The sequence below is a fragment of the Vespa mandarinia genome, chromosome 12 (assembly GCF_050613455.1).
Source record: "Vespa mandarinia isolate Hongniang chromosome 12, ASM5061345v1, whole genome shotgun sequence".
Classification (NCBI taxonomy): domain Eukaryota; kingdom Metazoa; phylum Arthropoda; class Insecta; order Hymenoptera; family Vespidae; genus Vespa; species Vespa mandarinia.
The window spans coordinates 3,355,001-3,357,500 of NC_140821.1; the positions used below are offsets into that span (position 1 = coordinate 3,355,001).

Consider the following 2,500-nt stretch of genomic DNA (forward strand, 5'->3'; position numbering starts at 1 on the left):
TTCCTTCTTTCACGTATCTCTTTCTTTCTTTCTTTCTTTCTTTCACGTCTGACGCGTTTATTCTATTGCATTATATTTAGAAAAGATTTCGCCTAATCATCGCGGGACTTACGATTAGTCATCGTCACTTTTTCATCGTCATTTTTATCTCCAACGACGAAATTGACAAACGTTTTTGTCTCTTTCTCTGAGAACGACGATTTCTAAACGAGTTTCATTTTTCTCTTTCTTTTCTCGGTTGTTTTTTTCTTCCTTCCTTTTTTCTTTTTTTTTTCTTTTTTTTTTAAATTCAATTTACTCTCCCTTCCTTTCCCTTTGATTATATTATTATCTCTTTTATTTATTTATTTTTTACTTATTTATTTATTTATTTATTTATTTATTTATTTTCTTAAAGATCGACGATTATATCAAATTCAATTTTTATTCTACGATCCACGTAAAAGTTTTGCAAATTTTCCATTGACTTGAAAAAGTGATATTTATTAATCTTTGTCGAATATATATGTGTATATATATATATATATATATATATATATATATATATATATATATACACACACACACACACACATATATATATATATAAGAATTAGAATAAGAGAAATGGTAACATTGACAAAAATTAGAGTATCAGCGAATGAGACAAATTCAAATCGGAAGAATCACGTCGTATCATTATCATCTTCCTCTTCTTCGTCCTTTCTTATTTATTTATTTATTTATTTATTTATTTATTTATATACGCATTTTACTTTTACGTCTTTTTTTGTTTTTTTTTTTGTAAATATTTTTTTCTTTCCTTTTCTTCATCTTTTTTTCTTACATTTCTTAGATTTCTTTTTATACATCGATACGTAGCACGCAATATTAAATCCAATTACTATGTCTCTCGAACGAGAGAATATGTATTTAAGAGATTACAAAAAAAATTATTTCAACGCATTTCTCTTCACAACTTTTTCTTAAACATTGTCAAGTTCTTTTACGAAAGTATCTATTTTAACTTTCTCTCATTTCTTTTTGTTTCTTCTCTTATATTCCTTTTTTATTTTTTTTTTTTTTTCTTTTTATGTTTTTATTTCTTTTATTCATTTTTTTTTCTTTTTTTTTTTTATATATATATATATTAAATGACGAATAACATCGGAAATCCATAGATGAAATAGTTTTTTAATAATCGGATATATAAGATATGAATCGGCAACAACAACAGATACACGTACGTAACGTTTAAGTACATATATTAGGCCTGATGATATTGGTAATAATAATAATATAATAATAATATAATAATAATAATAATAATAATAATAATAATAATAATAATAATAATATTTATGTATATATATATATTATATATATATATATATAAATAATATATCGAGATCCTCGGGAAAAGGACGCGATTGCGAAGGAGAGACGAAAAAAGAAAAAAAGAAAAAAAAAAAAAAGAAAAAAAAGAAAAAAAAAAGAGAACGCACCTTTTTTTTCCTTCCTCCTCGTAATCTTTCTCTCTATTTTTTTTTTTCTATTTTTTGTTGCATCTTTTTATTTTTTCAATCACTTCGACGAATATTAAAAATCACACATTTTTCACGTCCCTCAACGCGCCGAGTCCTTTCGACGAGGATATAATTATTTTTTGTTCTTTTTGTTTCGTTTGTTTTTTCTTTTTTGTTGTTGTTGTTATTATTATTTTTACATTCGATCATTCGATCTATCATCATAATCATTATAATCGTCGTCATCATCTACATCATCATCATCATCATCATCATCATCATCATCATCATCATCATCATCAAACGCAGTCACTCAACTCACACTCTTAATTTAAAAGATACGATTTTAGCTTTACGCCCGATTGAAATCCTCCGATTCTTCCTTTAAAGAACGTTGTGATATGAGAAATCTCGAGCATTGTAGATTATTATTATTATTATTTTATTTTCGTTTTTGTTTTTTCCTTTTTTTTTTCTTTTTCTTCCTTAGCTTTCCTTCCTTCTTTCTTTCTTTCTTCCTTTCTTTCTTTATTTTTATTTATTTATTATTATTATTATTCCTCTTTTCTTTCTCTTACTTATCTTCTTCATTTTCTTAATCGAATTTATCGAGCGATTGGAAAATGAAGAAGAACACGTTCTACTTTCTTCGTGTGATTTGTACCATCTAGATAAAACGATCGATAATGATAATAACACTGGGAACATGTTCGAACGTATGTATGTACGTATGTATGTATGTATGTATGTAAGATGTATGTATGCATTTTAAGAACGATTTTTCACGCTATTTAAATGACGTCAAGATTTCGAGCAAAAAACCGATCCTCATTTGTATTCATTCATTTATTTATTTATTTATTTATTTATTTATTTATTTATTTGTTTTCATTTTGACTTCTCTCGTCCCCATCTTTTTCTTCTTTTTTCTTTTTCCTTTTTTTGCTTTTTTTTTCCTTTTTTCCCTCTTTTTTTTTTTTTTTTTTCCCACGTAA

The 2,500-nt window shown here is 25.4% G+C and overlaps 1 protein-coding gene across 2 annotated transcripts in view; it reads right to left on the reverse strand.

Moving 5' to 3' along the window:
* The window catches only part of rl (Mitogen-activated protein kinase rl), an 11,171-nt gene that overhangs the window by 1,568 nt on the left and 7,103 nt on the right, over positions 1–2,500 (reverse strand). Inside the window, exon 9 of one of the 2 annotated variants that reach the window (XR_014982784.1) lies at positions 1–2,172. This exon is cut by the window's left edge and continues 1,568 nt beyond it. The gene's annotated coding sequence lies outside the window, so the exon portion shown is untranslated. The other variant, XR_014982783.1, reaches the window with a different exon arrangement.